At 39.1% G+C, this 17,311-nt stretch overlaps 1 pseudogene across 1 annotated transcript; it reads left to right on the top strand.

Moving 5' to 3' along the window:
* The first annotated feature begins 1,726 nt into the window (after window positions 1-1,726).
* On the top strand, window positions 1,727-16,690 carry LOC311178680 (cytochrome P450 2C9-like; annotated as a pseudogene). Its single transcript has 8 exons — window positions 1,727-1,892; window positions 3,063-3,225; window positions 3,395-3,534; window positions 7,233-7,403; window positions 7,520-7,661; window positions 10,525-10,580; window positions 15,630-15,770; window positions 16,509-16,690. The product of its transcript is annotated as a cytochrome P450 2C9-like (transcript).
* Window positions 16,691-17,311: the final 621 nt, after the last annotated feature.

Here is a 17,311-nt window from a genome sequence, read left to right as displayed (position 1 = left end):
AGCAGACCTCTCCTGTCTCACCTGCTGCTTCCCTCAGCATGTATTTCAGTCAGTTCACCTGTTCTGCTCCCCACTCTGTCTCTGGTGAATCCTCTCAGCCCATGCAACTCTGGTCTGTACTCTGGTTCTTGAATGCATAAATAAATAAATAAATAAATAAATAAATAAATGCCAACAACAACCAAAAACCAACCAAACAAAAAAAATTCTCAAAGAATAAAAGAGATGTTCTAAAAATGTGAATTTTTTTAATCCAATATAAGTAGGTATGGTTCTTTTAGAGTATAGAACTATGTGAAAAATTCAGCAAATGCTGATTTCCTAAGTTCTGGGCAAGGTTACATTGGGTCTTAGATTTACCCAAGTTGCAAGATTATATAAGTAAACTTCTCTGCCCCCAATTTTAGTTAATAATGTAATTATTAACTAATTTAATACATTTGGAAAGTCATAGGAGAGGATAAATCATGCAATGTTGATTCACAGCACACATTAAGTAAATGTGGTGACCTGATGTACTAAATGTTTGCTTGGAAGGGATTGTGCATGAGTCAGGAGATGCAGGCTCTGGTGTCAGACTACCACCTGTAGGTATAATGCCCTTAGTCCAAGCATTGAATTTCCAGGGCAAGTTACCTCATCCTTGAAATGGGGCTAATTTTATCTCAGGCAAGATAATTGAAAGATCAAAGGAAATAAGATGGATGTGAAAATTCATGAGCAATAACACATTTTAGTTTGGTCTTGAAAAAAACTTATTTTTCCTTACCAATAGAGCTTAAAACTGCACTAATCAAGTTTGAACAAATATGACCGTGTCTTTCTGGAACTCATGTTTGTAAAGCATTGTCATTAGTGACCTAGTAATGTAGGATAGATATTCCACTGATATTTAGGGTCTTGTGACCACTAAGTAGTCATCGTCCACCACCATAAATCATTGTGCTCCCACCAACTATGTCCTCACCACTTCCCCATCCTAGCAACCTCAGAATGCCTCAGTTCTCTGGTCAGCTTTCAAGGGTTAGTTCTTACATTTAGATTTATCTTTAAACAAAGACTTGGTTGGTTTCTGTGTATTCCACTTGTAAGTGACACCTCTGGCATTTGTATTTCTCCTGACATAATTCACTTTAGCTAGTTATGTGCTTGGTCATTGAAGTTTAAGTTATGTTAACTATTTTATATATAGGCAGCTGTAATAGAAATACAATATTTAAAAATATTTAAAGACCTTTCATTTTCCACAGCAAAATACACTTTGTTAATATAGCTTTATACCTTACTTGTTTTCAATATAAATGTGTAAAATACAGATTCTCCCCAAATTAAAATATTCCTAACTGGTCATTGCCTTGAGCTCAGAGATTTGAGTCATTTTGGTATGAAATTATTTTCAACATTGGTGTTGAATCCTTGCTGCATTTGGAACCAGTTTTTCTTTCTTTCTTTTTTTTTTTTTTTTTAAAGTTATCAATACATGTCCGTTTCCAGTAGGATTGAACTAAAGGTCCAGAGTGATGACTGGAGAGAAAGAAAACAAAACTAAAGAACAATTTCTTTTTATCTTTATCAATGGACCAAAGGCCAAGGTGTGGAGAATATGAGTAGATGTAGCTGATTGGCCTCTTTGTATATCAGAGCAGCATAAGTTAAAATAACAAGGGGTGTTGTTATAAAAGCTTTAGAATTCACCCTCAGGTTCTGATAAGAAGAGAAAGCTACAATGGATCTGGCTGTGGCCCTAGTGCTCTCTCTCCTGTTTGCTCCTCCTTGCTCTCTGGAAACAGACTTCTGGGCAAGGGAAGCTCCCACCTGGCCCCTTGCCGCTTCCTGTTATTGGAAATATCCTCCAGTTAGATGTTAAGGATATCAGCAAATCTGTAAGCAACGTGAGTATGTTTTATGTTCCTCTGTGATTTGCAAATGGTAATTAAATTAACTACAATTTTCAAATAGTTCTTTATTTTCCCCTCAATTTTTATGATAAAATATGGCATGGTAGCATATTATTCAAGTAGGTCTTGAAAAATCAAATGCTCCAAGTTATTTTGATATTTCTCTGTGTTCAGTGAGTAAACAAACAGGTTTTGTGTGGCAGAATTAAAATATAAAGTGACAAAAGGGAGGAGTGTTGCTCCCTTCTTTATTTTACCTCCATTTGCTATGATTTTGGCAGAAGGTTACTTCTTGTTATGATTTTGTGATTATAGATTTTATTCCAGAAGTCATCTACTACATGGCTGTGTGTTTTGTTGAGATTGTACTAAATTTAACATCTCTGAATAAGCACACTGTGTCTATCTCAAGAAATGACTCTGGGCTCAGGAAGAAGCATGAGTCCCTGAAAAGACATAACCAGTCAGGACAAAACTGTGGGAACATCATTCACTTGGGTCTACACAGCTGGTGTCTGATCTCAACGAGTATTCTGGGTGGAAGAAATTGTTCTTCCTTGAGATGCCTTCGCCCTGACAATGCCTTTGTGGTGCCCACTCTGTCTGTGTTAGTAATACCAGCAGATCACAAGCTGGGCTGGCATTAGATTTACCTGAACCGATCTTTTAAAATACCAATTTCTAGGATTCATCACAACTTCCTGTGCTACTGTATCAAAACTTCCACAAGAGGACTCTGTAGGTGATCCTGAAGCAGTCAGCTGGGTTTTGGAACAAAGGTGGAATCTGAGGATATTCGTCAAGGATCAGAGAACAATTAAGAGGCTCAAATCTGAATCTTCTGTATAATGGCCAAGGGATACTAGAAATAAATTGAAATTGTCTGATCTTAATTTCCTTATTTGTAAGCAGGGCAAATAAACTTGGTGAAGGTTCAAATGTGAGGGTAATAGTGACCGATGATCAAATAGTTAGGCTAGGCCAATCCTGGTACATCCCAGGCCATCCATAAGTGGCAACTCTACAATCACCCATATTGATGTCTTAAGTACAGAAATACTGAGGCTGTGTGGGGCAGCCTACCAATATGAAAGTAGTATTCTGAATTAGGCAAAATACATTATTAAGCAATGACTTTTTTGTTATATGCACGTGCTTTCCCAGCTCTGCAAAGCCTATGGCCCTGTGTTCACTCTGTATTTTGGCACGAAGCCAACTGTGGTGTTGCACGGATATGAAGCAGTGAAGGAAGCGTTGATTGATATGGGAGAGGACTTTGCTGGAAGAGCCTATTCCCCAGTCTTTGAAAGAGTTCAAAGAGGAGATGGTAGGTGTGGGTGTGCAATCATGCACATGGGTTGTGGGGATGGGGAGGATAAAAAATGGAGACTGGAAGATCTATCTCCTCACGTTTTTTTCCCCATCCCCGTGGCTGTCAAGTGACAGCTTTCTTCTTCCCTTGGACCCCACTCCAGTTTATATTTACCCTCTGTTAGGAGTTGTTTTCAGCAATGGAAAGAAATGGAAGGAGATGCGCCGCTTCTGCCTCATGACCCTGCGGCATTTTGGGATGGGGAAGAGGAGCATTGAGGAACGAGTTCAAGAGGAAGCCCGCTGCCTCATGGAGGAGGCAATGGTGGGTGATTCTCTGTTCAGTCGCTGTGTCCTTAACACACTGTATTCTCTAGTGTCATCTTCGGGGACACATCAGGGTGGCCCAGATCTTCCATTAGGGGTGGTGGTTGTTAACCCTTGTGTGGAGACGGAGAGTTTGAAGCACAGAGTCAGGAGATTTTGTGTATGTATGCTGTGTGTGTGTGTGAGTGTGTGTGTATTCATTCATGATTGTGTGTAGAGTGTAGGTATAAAAGGCCATTTCATCTGTTTCTCTCCTGAGGTCTGTTTGTTTTTAAATGAGAAGTCATGAGGAATAGTTTGAGTCATTTTGAAAAGTGAGAGAGTTTCATACTGCAGCACATTTCACCAAGGTTGATAGATTTTAATCAGGTAGGCAAGTCCTCATGTTCTTCTATTGGGAGAGACCCCGCGCAGCAAGCAGAAGGGCCTTAACCTGAGTCCCAAAGGCATGTGAAAACACATGTGTCTTGGAGGAAAACCTCTGAGTGACCAGACCTGGTGTTGAGTGCCCAGAATGTGACCTGCATGGAGTCAGGCCCCTACATCTCCACAGTCTTAGAACAAGAAATGATGAGCGAAATTCCCATTCTCTAGCTAGGGGGCGATAAGATTAAGTGGGTGAGAATTAACCACTTGACACCCTGCTGTCTGAAATAAATAGATAATAGTAAGAAAGCAGAATAATCAAACATATGTGCTGTCATTATATGGTATGCTTTGCTGTTACACTTGCTGCACTTTAAGTAGTGTATAAAAGAGCTCTAAGAAAATAAAGATTCACTGCATGCTGGACATGACAGTCCCCCATATCTGATTTCCTTCACTGTCACATCCCACATCCAGGACTCACTAGAAGTCCACATTCTTCTAATCAGTTATGGTTTCTCTAGTTCTCATTTTATTGCATTTAAGAGATATTTTCTCATTTTTCAGACTTCTTTATTCAGGTAACTGCTATTACCCCTTTTCTGTGGGATCGTTCTGCATATTTATTTCAGACCTGTTCTGAGAGATGTTTCCTAAATTCTTGTGTTTTTTTAAATTTTGTGTTGGGATCCAACATTTAAGTAAACGTACAATCTCCCTGCCATTATGGATTGCCTTTTTGTAAGGCAAAGTCCTATCAAGTATGCCTGGTTAGATTTTCCAGGGGAGTCTGATTTTTATTTTTTTTTCCTGGTACATGAATTTCTGTGTGAATCTGTGTACACCTTCACAGTTAGTGAGGCTACTGATTTCTTTGTAATGGGAGCTTGAAATTGTGCTCTCTGTGACACTGTAATTCCTTATTGGCTTCACAAAATCTCCTAAGAGAATTTCAAACCCTATATCATTGTTTAATCAGTGTTTTCATGGGAGAACAATGGCTGGATTTCCTATTCTACCATCTTTTTGATGTCACTGTGCTACAATACATTGAGTCATTTGTAATGACCAACAAATGTGAATTTTAGATTTTTACCTATAACAATCTTTCAGTGATGATTCAGTTGCAACAATTGTATTTTACAGATCCCTTCCAATGGAAAATCCTTTTTCCTATGTAATTTCTTTACTGAGAATAGAACAGACCTAATCTAGATAGTAAATCATTTAAATATTAGAAAAATACTACTCTGTTTCTTCTTCTTTTTTTTTTCTTTTAAGATTCATTTATTTATTTATACAGGCAGTGGGTACAGTCAGAAGGGCGGGAAGGTGAGAGAATTCCCCAGAGCCAGAGCGGGGAACAGAACAGGCAGACCGACGAAGTACACTGCTGAGGGGAGCAGCGGAGGGCAGAAGAGGTCTGCGCACCATGTGGGATCCTCCCGGCAGCCGGGGATCAAACAGGTGTTGCAGAGGCTGCGAGCAGCTTCGCAACCCAGCACTCAACCGCTGCGCCACTCGGGAGGCCCTACTCTGTTTCTTCTTACTGAACATAATCCTGTAAGTTTATATAGGGTGACTTATCCCAAATTAATTAATTCTTTTTTTAAGATTTATTTATTTATGCATACAAGAGCTGGGTACGGGCCAGAGGTGCGGGAGGTGAGAGGATCCACCAGAGACGAGTGGGGAACAGAACAGGAGAACAGGCAGACTGAGTGAAACACACTGATAAGGGGAGCAGCGGGCAAGACAGGAGAGGTCTGCTGCGCCATGTGGGTTGCTCCCTGGCCAGCTGGGGGATTGAACCCGTGCTGCAGAGTCTGTGGATTGCTTCATAGTGCAGTGCTTAACTCCTTGCGCCACCAGGGATTCCCCCAATTAATTAATTCTTGAGGGTGCATGTAAATGATGGACATTTGATTCCCAAGGAGGAAAATCTTTTCCAGTGAGGTGAAAAAAAATAAAAACTGTCCATCAATTTACATTTTGGTAACTTACCTGGGATTTATGTAGGAAATGCAAATTTCCCTTTTGATTTCTACTTTGAACAAAGTATCATATTACTATTCACTTCTTTAGTTTCTCGTTATTCAACATAAATGTTTCCCATTCTTAGGCATTTATTCTTTCAAGTACGTGAATTCACCCATAATCTTTCTCTCTCTTTTGTTTGCCCTCTACCAATATTCCAGGTTTTTTATATATATATTTATTATACACAAAGCATTTTCAAGTCCTTAATTATCCCTTCTTTCTATATTTCAACTTCATTCTCTGGACACTTAGCAGACAAGTAAGGTTCAGCACTGATAACTTTATTAAATGATATATAAAATTGTTCTCTTTAAATGTTATTTTTTTCTTTTTCCCTCTAATTAAGTCAACCTGATTGGAAAGGAAATGAATTTAAGCAATGAAAGTAAATAAAATTCAAAAATATCCACTATTTAACTAGCTAGGTTAAACCATATCTCTGAGGTTAATGAAAAAGTGATACATTGATTTCAATGTTTATGATATTTATTGAGGTGATCATGATTTAAAACACTGTGTATGTTTTAAAGGAATAGATTCACACTGCTACAATTGTGTTACCACACCATGCTTCCCACCAAAGCTCCTTAATCCTTCACCATGTACATGAGCTCCTTCTTCCTTTCCTCCCATTTTTTACCTTACTATCTGGTAGCCTCAGTTCTGCAATTAGATTTCAAGTGTTGTTTTGGTCTGTTCCTTTGCTTTGTTTGCTTATTTTTCTCATATGAGCAAAATCATCCAGTGGTTGCATTTTACATTGTGACTTCTTTTTTAGCATAATCCTCTCCAGTTCCATCTGTGTTGTTGCAAATGGCAAGCTTTCATCTTTTATTTTTATCTGAGTAGTATTCCCTTGTGTATACATGCCCCATTTTTTTTATCCACTATTCTGGTGATAGATACTTAGGTTATTTCCATTACTTGGCTATTGTAAACATTGCTGCAATGAACATAAGAGTGCATATACCCCTTCAAATCAGTGGTCTTGCATTTTTTGGTGATACCTAGGAAAGGGACTGCTGGATATTATATAGATCTATTTTTAATACTGAAGAAATCTCCATATTGTTTTTAATAGAGCCTGCATTAGTCTACATTCACGGGTAGTTTCATTTTATAAATGATGTCTCTTTTGCTATTAAAGGAATTTATATATAAGGGAATAAACTTTCTTAAATTACCTTTCTGTTATAAAAAACCAAAATGTTTCCAAGACTGTATACAGTCTGTATACAACTATATGTTGTGTCTGTGTATTTTTTAAAATTTTATTTTGAAAATGTTTCTGATTCTTTAACTTCACCCTGTGATCCCACTTTTATCCTGGCCTGTGCACCCTGCAATGTGATCTGCTCAATTATTTTCCAGAACCATTTGATTATAAGGATCTAGTTTTTTTCAAATATAATAGAAAGATTTGATGAAAATATCTCAGTTTTGATCTCTGCATGGATGCAGGTGAGGTCCAGATCCTTTTCCAGAGGAATTTTTGGTGAAAAATTCGTAACAGTGAACACTTTGGACTAACTATAATTCTGGCAAATTAATTTGTCAAATCATTTCATCATTCCTAGGAAAAACACAATCAAGACTTGGAATTAACTCTGGAATCCTTGGCACTTACTGTATTTGATCTATTTGCAGTGGGGACAGAGACTACGAGCACCACCCTGAGATATGCTCTTCTCCTGCTGCTGAAGTACCCAGAGGTCACAGGTATGACCAATGTGGTGGGCAGTATGTTTCAGGGAAGTTACTGAAAGACATTACAAGTGTGGCATTGCCTCCTGTTTCTCTTAGAGAAGCTTCATTATTTAATTATCTATCTGATGAGCTTAATGTTTCCAAGTGTAATGAAGAGATAATAATGGGGCATCTTTATATAATACAGGAGGATGAATAGGAGTGAAGACCCCATGGGCAGTCAGAAAAGCCATCAGGTAGTGACAGTAATTCCCAGGAGCTTATTTGTGGCAGGCACGGCCAGTATTAATTGACCTGGGACTGCATATTAGTTTTACTATGAAAAGGTCCCTTTTGTTTTTTTTTTTTGTTTTTTTGTTTTTTTTTTTTTTTTAGAATATATCTTTTTTTTTTTAATATTTTTTATTTATTTATACAAGCACTGGGTACAGTCAGAAGCATGGGAGGGTGAGAGAATTCACCAGAGCCAGAGCGGGGAGCAGAACAGGCAGAAGGACCGAAGTACACTGCTGAGGGGAGCAGCGGGCAGAAGGAGAGGTCTGCGCGCCATGTGGGACCCTCCTCCAGTGGCCGGGGAGCAGCCGGGGATCGAACCAGCACTGCAGAGGCTGCAGGCAGCTTCGCAACCCAGGGCTCAACCGCTGCGCCACCCGGGAGGCCCTGAAAAGGTCCCTTTTGAAAGTAGGTATATTATCTGGAGATCTCTCTTATTCTGAAAATGAATGTTCTCAAGTGCGGTAAAGAAAATGAAAACTCTCCATATTAAACATAAGAGGAGGGCCTCCCTAGTGGCACAAGGGGTTAAGCACCACACTATGAAGCAATCCACATCCTCTGTAGCCCAAGTTGGATCCCTGGCCAGCCAGAGAGACACCCATATGGTGAAGCAGAACTCTGTTCCACCCACTGCTCCCCTCAGCAGTGTATTTCAGTCATATGTCTGTACTGTTTCCCACTGTGTCTCTGGTGAATCCTCTCACCCCCCACACTCTGGCCTGTACCCCAGCTTTTGTATGCATAAATAAATAAATCTGAAAAAAATAAAAAATAAACATAAGAGGAAACTGAGAAAGCTAGTGTCTCCCAGAGATAATTTCTGCAGTCAGGGGGCCTCCCTGGTGGCATAAGGAGTTAAGCACAGCACTGTGAAGTTATTAGCAGCCTCAGCAGCATGAGTTTGATCCCCTACCAGGCAGGGATCTACCCACATGGCGCAGCAGAACTCTCCTGTCTCACCTCCTGCTCCCCTCAGGAGTGTATTACAGTAGATCTGGCTGGTCTGCTCCCCACTCTGTCTCTGGTGAATCCTCTTACCCCCCACACCTCTGGCCTGTACCCCAGTTCTTATATGCATAAATAAATAAATCATTATATGCCTATTGGCCATTTTCATTTCCTCTTTGGAGCAATGTCCTTTTAAGTTCTTCTTTCTATTTCTTAACTGGATTGTTTACTTTATTTTGGCTGAGTCATATGAGTTCTTTGTATATTTTTATGATCAGTTCCTTATCAGTTCTATGGAGTGCAAAATTTTTTTCCCAATCAGTGGGGTGTCTCTTTGTTTTGGTTAATGTTTCTTTTGCTGTGCAGAAGCTTTTCAGTTTGATGTAATCCCAGGTGATTATCGTTTTCTTGACCTTCTTTGCTTTGGGTGAAGAAGTCTTTAAAAATGTTACTGAGATGTATGTCTTGTAGTGTTTCACCTATATTTTCTTCTATGTATTTTATGGTTTTATATCCAGTCTTATATCCAGTTCTTTTATCCATTGTGAGTTGATTTTTGTTCATGGTGAGAGGGTAGTGGTCTAGTTTCATGTTTTTGCATGTGATGGTCCAGTTTTCCCAGCACCATTTATTGAACAAACTGTCCATATTCCATCATTGCATATTCTTTGCTCCTTTGTCAAAGATTAGTTGTTCGTGTTAAGTGTATTTCTATGTGGTTTTGATTTGCATTTCCCGGATCTTCAACCCTTATAATGAGAGAAATGCAAATCAAAACCACATTGAGATACCACCTTACACCAGTCAGAATGGCACATATCAAAAAAACAAGCAACAACAAATGTTGGCGAGGATGTGGTGAAAAAGGAACTCTCCTGCATTGCTGGTGGAAGTGCAAACTGGTTCAACCATTATGGAAAGCTGTCTGGAGGGTCTTCAGACTACTAAAGATGGAGCTACCATATGACCCAGGAATTCCACTCCTAGGGATCTACCCAAAGGACACAAAAACATTTATTCAAAAGAACACCTGTACCCCTATGTTTACTGCAGCACTATTTACAATAGGTAAAACCTGGAAACAACCCAAATACCCAAAAGTAGATGTGGTGCATATATACAATGGAATATTATTTAGCAATCAGAGATGATAAACTCTTGCCATTTGCAGCAATGTGGATGGAGCTAGAAGGAATTATACTCAGGAAATAAGCCAGAAGGAAAAAGAAAAATATTGGATGGTTTCACTTATAGCAGAAATACAGGGGAACCAAATAAGACATCAGTGTAAAAAAATAATAACAGTACAAAACACAACAAAGCAAAAACAGACAATAATAAATCAGAGACATACTGCAGGGAAGGAAGAGGGAGATGGATTAGAGGGAGGAGCACAGGGGACTGAGGTGATGGTGCATGGGTGCATTGGAGAAGGAAATTCTATGGGGACTACACCTGAGCAAATATTGTTTAAAAATGAACAATTTTGTAAAAAACAAAAAAAAATTAAAAAATACAGGAGACCATCAAAACACACACACACACACAAATAAATCTTTAAAAAAAAAATTCTGCTGTCAGGAAAGTGGTCTAAAAAATCAAATTCACGAATAGTGTGTTACTAACACTCAGGCTTATGATATCCGTGAAGGTATTGACTATTTAGAAGTCTGTTTCCAGAAAAGTGGTATTGGCCAAAATTTGCGGGTCAGTGTTTTTCTGTCTTTTACAAAGACCTTTATGTTTTGTATTTAGTAAGTTGCATTACTGTTAGAACATGCATTATATTACCCTATGTGAGGAACCTGCTGAAAGACTGTAACCAATGAGAACTGAGAATTAGTCCTTGAAATCTGGACAGACTAACTCAGGAAGTAGTCACAACAAATCACCAATTTCTAAAACACAAATTGCAATTTTATGGGTGATGATAACTCATTGGAGAGGTGGAAGTTGTCATCTAAATGTCAGAAGAAAACATATGAAGAAGGGATTTGTATCCCTCTAGGTTGTAGCATTTGTAAGTGTCAAAAAAAAATGAGGGAGAAATAGGCTGAAGAAGGTAGCTTTTCCTACCCAGATTCCCTCCACACCTCCTTTTATCATGTAACTGTTTTGATTCAATAGAATGAGAGAGGTTTACTCTTTAGAGAAGCTGAACATAAAAGACCTTGTCCTCAGAGACACTGGCAGTTGGAAAGAGACTGTAAGAAAATCACATCTTGAATTCAGAGAATCAGCTCCTTTGCCACCCTGTTTCCTGAAATTCAGCAGTCAGAGAATAAAGTCCCGAGAGTGAGCACCTCGGGAGAAAAGAGCTGTTCCACATCTGGCAGTTCAGATACAAAAAGTACTCTCGAAGACAGAAATAAAAAGAACCAAAACAGAAAAGGAAAGAGAAGTACAAAGGGAAAAGAATGAAGAAAGACTTCGGGAACTATATGACTCCATGAGGAAAGGATATATAAGAGTTATACGAATCCTAGAAGGAGAGGAGAGAGACCTAGGAACAGAGAAAATATTCAAGGAAAAAATTGAAGAGAACTTCCCAAACATGAAGAAGGAGCTGAAAATAGACATAACAAGAAGCAAGAAGAACACCAAACTTCCATGATGAAAGGAAATATACAGCAGGACATATAATAGTAAAGCTTCCAAGAATCCAAGACAAGGAAAAAATAAATGAAGCTGACAAGAGGGAAGAAACAGGTAACATACAAAGGAAAACCAATCAGGCTGACATCAGACGTCTCTGAAGAAACACTACAGGCAAGGAGAGAGTGGAGGGGCATAGTCAACAGACTCCAAGACCACAAATGCCAACCAAGAATATTTTATCCCACAAAGTTCCTTCCTCTATGAAGAAAGAATAAAGACCTTCACAGACAAACAGAAACTCCAGAGTTTGATCACCAACTAAACCCCCACTCCAAAAAATACTTATAAGGAGTCTTAAAACCCAATCCAACAGAGGGATGAATATGAAGGAAACAAGAGAAAAAATAAAACCACAGAAAAGACAAAATGGCAAATACAGACACTAACATATCAATATAAAATGTAAATCTAAATGGACTAAACTCCTCAATGAAAAGGCACAGAGTTGCAGGCTGGATTAAGAAACAAAACCCGGGCCTCCCCTGGTGGCACAGGCAGTTGAGCGCCGCACTGTGAATCTGTCTGCAGACTCTACAGTGCTAGTTCCATCCCGGGCGGCAGGCAAAAGTCCCACATGGTGCAGCAGACCTCTCCTGTCTCGCCCGCGGCTCCCCTCAGTAGTGTATTTCATCAGTCTGCATGTTCTGTTCCCCACTCTGGCTCTGATGAATCCTCTCACCCTCCCATGCATCTGGCCTGTACCCCAGTTCTTATATAAATAAATAAATCTTAAAAAAGAAAGAAAGAAAGAAAGAAAGAAAGAAAGAAAGAAAGAAAGAAAGAAAGAAAGAAAGAAAGAAAGAAAGAAAGAAAGAAAACCCAACTTTTTGTTGTCTCCAGGAAACACATCTAACTACAAAAAATAAAAATAGACTGAAAGTATTAAAAAAAAACTAGAAACAACAAATGTTGGCGAGGTTGTGGAGAAAACGGAACTCTCCTGCATTGTTGGTGGGAGTACAAACTGGTGCAACCACTATGGAGAGCCGTGTGGAGATTTCTGGACCTACTAAACATAGAGCTTCCATATGATCCAGCAATTCCACTCCTAGGTATTTACCCAAAGGACACAGAAACATCAATTCCAAAGAGCACCTGCACCCCTATGTTTACAGCAGCACTGTTTACAATAGCTAAGCTTTGGAAACAGCCCAAATGCCCAAAAATAGATGACTGGTTCAAGAAGATGTGGTACATATACACCATGGAATATTACTCAGCATTCAAAAAAGATAAACACATGCAATTTGCAGCAACATGGATGGAGCTGGAAGGGATTATGCTCAGCGAAATAAGCCAGAAAGAAAAAAGAAAAATACCAGATGGTCTCACTCATAGCAGGAATTTAGAAAACCTAAATAAGGGACCGGGAAAAAGACTAATTAATATAAAGTAAAAATCAAAATCAACAAGCAACTATGAACCAGAGACACTCTATGGGGGTTGGGGGGTGGGGAAAGGAGGGCTTGGGGTCAAAATAAGGGGGTTACAATTGTATGGGGAATATAAAAATAAAATTTAAATGAAAAAAAAAGACTGAAAGTAAAAGGATGGAAAACAATCCTAAAATCAAATGGACCAAAAAAGAAGGCAGGAATAGTTATATCAGATAAAACAGATTTCAAACTCACAAAGGTAAAAAGAGACCCCGATGGTCACTTCATTGTGATCAAGGGGACAATACATCAAGAAGACATAACACTCATTAATATATACTCACCAAATGAAGGTGCACCCAAATACATCAGACAACTATTATCATCTCTGAAAACAGACATCAGAGAAAATACATATGTAGTAGGAGACTTCCAACACAACACTATCAACAATGGATAGATCAAGGAGACAAAAAATAAGTAAGGACACTAAAGCTCTAAACAAGGATCTAGACCTCTTAGGCTTAACAGACATCTATAGAACACTAAACCCCAAAAAATCTGAGTACACATTTTCCAAAGTGCACACAGATCATTCTCCAGGATTGATCACATACTGGGACACAAGACAAACATAAACAGATACACTAAGATTAAAATCATACCAACCATCTACTCTGACCATGAAGGCATCAAACTAGAAATAAACCATAAAAAGAAGGCAAGGATCTCTCCTACCTCCTGGAGATTGAAACCCACACTACTGGAAGACCACTGGACTAATGAGGAGATCAAAGAAGTGGGCAAAGATAAACAGCTGGAATTACATCAAATTAAAGAGCCTCTGTACAGCAAAAGAGATAGTAACCAAAACAAAGATCACCCCTCCCATTGGGAGAAAAATTTTGCACACAACACTAATGATAAAGGACTGATCACAAAAATCTAAAAGAGCTGATGAGATTCAACAAAAGCAAAGTAAATAACCCCGTCAAAAATTGGGCAGAAGAGCTAAAAAGAAACTTTTGCAAAGAGGAAATGCAAATGGCCAATAGGCGTATGAAATGATGTGAGGTGATTTGTGGTTTTTTAGGTCCCATCTAAAGAATATTGGTCAGAACAGGGTCCAAGATTTACCTTCACTTATTTTTGAAACTTATCATTTTGGTGTTTATTTTTAATACTAATCCATTAGTTAAGTTTTACCTTTGTAAAAGTAGTGGTGAAGTATAGTGGTCATGATTCTGAATGGATAACCATTGTTTGGATAATATTTGATGAGTATATATTTGCTGTGTCTTTTTTCCTTTCGTATCTTAAAAAATATTTTCTTATATAATTGTTTAAAATCAACAGTAATAATTTTGCAAAATGAAGATATGAAATTTTTATATGGTAAACTTAGGGGATAGAATTTTCCCCAAAATTTGTGTTAAACTTTAAAAAATCTAAGACATTAAAAGCATATATGTGTATATGTAATGGATGAAATCATCTAAGTGGCAACACCTCAGGTTCAGTATGTATATCCCAATAACGATTTCTAGACAGAAAAGCAGATTTCACAAGAAGAGCTACCATTATGCAATAATAGCTAATGCCAGCCTATATAGTGTTCTCAATTTTCCTAGACTATCCTAGAATAGCTTTTCTTTTCTTTGCAATACAGCATCCAGTCAAGCGTAAAATTTGGTTGTCTTGTCCTTTTAGTCTCCTGTGATCAGTTCCCTTTGCTCTGTTTGGTTTTTCAACTCACTCAACTTTGTGAAAAGTCCAACTGTGGTCATAAAAATATTCCTCAGAGTTATGTTGTGCAAAGTTTGTCACAGACTTAGATTACCATTATGACTTTGCCCAGAGAAGTACATAAGTGCTCTGAAGGTCCCACTGAAAACCAGTGAGGCAGCTGAGGGCACATGAAGTCACTTATTCCATTATTTATGTTCCCCACATAATAACGTGGTACATGCCAGTTCTCTGCTTGGCAGAGGTTGTGGATTTTACGTTCATTAATCAAAATATATGTTGTGGTACTTTAGGAATATGTGAGTATCGTGCTGCCTAACCGTTCTTCCACCACTAGAATCCCTTGATAACACTCGATTACATTAGTGATCCTAAGATAATTGTTCAAAATGACTGTATTTCTAATTTTGCCATTCTTTCTGTGTTTGTGGCTGGGATCAATCTGTGTGTGATGAAATCTACCCCTATTTTTGAATTAATACAAACAACATGCTGGGGCAGTGATAAAAATGCTAAGAGTTGTTACTGTACTTGCTTTATCATCACGTAAGTTATGTTTAATTTGATTGGCTATGTTTACAAAAGGTCTATGAATGGATATCTCCAGACACTTCAAGCTTGGATAGAGATTTCCATTTGCAAGCATAATCCATATATGAGCTGAGTGAACACTGAAATGATAAAATCAAGGTACAGACGAGGAAATCGCCCCAGAACTAAATGTGATGAGCAGGATGGCTTCAGAGGCCTGGCACTGAGGGTCCGGGTACTCACTACTTCAGGTGCCATTTAAGCAGCATCGCAGCCTCTGGTCTTATCCTGGTTCTTGTTATTACTTATTCTGTCTGACTTAGGATGCCCTTCCCTTCACAGTATTAGGTTTCTTCATATTTGCATGCTAAGATTGGAATAAATGATTTGTAGCTTTTCATGCAGCTCCACGACTTCATAAGGCAGTTTAAATCATTTTTTCCAGGGCACCACCATATTGACGTCGCTGACTACTGTGCTGCATGATAGCAAAGAACACCCAACCCAGAGGTGTTTGACCCTCACCACTCCCTGGTCGAAAGTGGCAACTTTAAGAAGAGTGACTACTTCATGGCTTTTTCAGCAGGTAGTGTAGCTTTTGTATTCTTTGTGCATCAGAGGACAAGACACCTTGTGAGGATTGTTAGGAGCTTCCATGGTACCCTCTCCAAGGCTGGTGCAGGTGCTCTTGTCCGTTAGCAGGAGCACCGAACCCTGTGTCCATGCACTTTCCCTCCTCATGATGCAGTCTTCTCGTTGAGCCAGATCACTGCAGCTTTGGGGAATTGATCCAGTTCTTCAAATTCAGAAATGATTTAGTACAAAGTCCTGAAAAATGTGAGAGGCATGCATCTTGCCAAAGGAACAGCACTGTAAGGGAAAACCTGAAACTTCACAGTGCTTTGGAGAGTGGTAGAGAGCAGGTCTACTTGGAGTACAGAACTGAGACTGTGAAGAATATTCTGTGAAGAATAGAAATATCATGAGCCATCAGATCTATGCAACAGAAAGCACAACCAGAGTATGTGTTTTTAGAAAATTGTTGAAGGAAAATTGAGGTCAAAGAAATGGTTATAATGTGGGAATACTTAATGAAGTATTGGCCACAATGCTGATAATAAGTACACATTTGTTGAAAGGAGGATACCTGTTCATTAACATTAGATGGATTCCATTCCTGTCTGCCCATTGTCCATCTATCTATCCAACCATCCTGCCTTCCATCATACCTCAGCTTTCATCAAATAGTTATTGCATATTCTCTTTCTGAGGTCAGAAACACAGTGTTCAAGGATCATCTCCTCTGTGCGCTTGTTATTTTCAGGAAAACGGGCATGTGCAGGAGAGGGCCTGGCCCGCATGGAGCTGTTTTTATTCCTGACCACCATCTTCCAGAAGTTTACCTTGAAATCTGCCATTGACTCCAAGGACATTGACACCACCGCAGTTGTCAATGGATTTGTTTCTGTGCCTCCTCCTTACCAGATCTGCTTCATTCCTTTGTGAGGAAGGACAGACCATCAGGCTTCTGCTGTGATGTCCACAAGTCCAATTCCCCTGACGCCCCTGTCATCTCCTTTTCTCTTCCTTCCCCTTCTGGTAATGTCGTCACCGACCTCTCCTCTCCTTGTCACCCCATTCTGTCAGGATCCAGGCACGAACATCCATCTCCAAAGTAGGATTTCCAAAGTTCCACGGTACAAATATATGTATAGCCTCTCCTTGCTCTGTAACATTGTATTGGGCATCTCATATGCTAACACTTCTCTGGTATTGAGTAGTTAGTTCTGTGTCATCAGTGTGACAGAGTGAGATGGTTGGTGAATGTAATACGACATTTCTCCTCTGCATGTTCTAAAAAAATCACAATCTGATGAACCAGTTCTCATGCTTTCATTCCTTTGTGTATAATGCAGAGAGCAAATGGAAGAAAATATTATCCGTAAGAGCTATTCCTTTTAATTGATAGACTATGTTTTTAGAGCAGTTTTAGGTTCACAACAAAATGGAGCAAGAAGTACACAAAGCTCCAACACATTCCTTTTCACACCCAGGCACAGCCTGTCCCGTCAACATCCCACAATGGAGAGGCACATTTGATACAAGCGGTCAGTCATCATCAATACA

Source organism: Talpa europaea, assembly GCF_964194135.1.
Source record: "Talpa europaea genome assembly, chromosome: 10".
NCBI classification, from domain to species: domain Eukaryota; kingdom Metazoa; phylum Chordata; class Mammalia; order Eulipotyphla; family Talpidae; genus Talpa; species Talpa europaea.
The sequence above is the reverse complement of the archived record's forward strand: the minus strand, read 5'-3'. Positions and strand labels throughout refer to the sequence as shown.